Below are 657 nucleotides of genomic sequence, written 5' to 3'. Positions count from 1 at the left end.
ACTGGACAGCTACATGTAAAAGAATGAAATTAGAACACTCCCTAACACCATACACAAAAATAACTCAAAATGGATTAGAGACCTAAATGTAAGACCGGACACTATAAAACTCTTAGAGGAAAACTAGGAAAAAAACTCTTTGACGTAAACCACAGCAAGATATCTTTTGACCCACCTCCTAATGTAATGGAAATAAAAACAAAAATAAACAAATGGGACTTAATTAATCGTAAACGCTTTTGCACAGCAAAGGAAAACATAAACAAGACAAAAACAGAACCCTCAGAATGGGAGAATATATTTGCAAATGAATCAACGGACAAAAGATTAATCTCCAGAATATATAAACAGCTCATGCAGCTCAATATTAAAAAACAACAACAACCCTATCAAAAATTGGGCAGAAGACCTAAATAGACATTTCTTTAAAGAAAACATACAGATGGCCGAGAAGGACATGAAAAGCTGCTCAACATCACTAATTATTAGAGCAATGCAAATCAAAACTACAATGAGATATCACCTCATACCAGTTATAATGGGCATCATCAGAAAATCTACAGGGGTTTCCCTGGTGGCACAGTGGCTGAGAATCTGCCTGCCAATGCAGGGGACACGGGTTCATGCCCTGGTCCGGGAAGATCCCACATGCCGCGG

The sequence above is a fragment of the Physeter macrocephalus genome, chromosome 21 (assembly GCF_002837175.3).
Source record: "Physeter macrocephalus isolate SW-GA chromosome 21, ASM283717v5, whole genome shotgun sequence".
NCBI classification, from domain to species: domain Eukaryota; kingdom Metazoa; phylum Chordata; class Mammalia; order Artiodactyla; family Physeteridae; genus Physeter; species Physeter macrocephalus.
The sequence above is the reverse complement of the archived record's forward strand: the minus strand, read 5'-3'. Positions refer to the sequence as shown.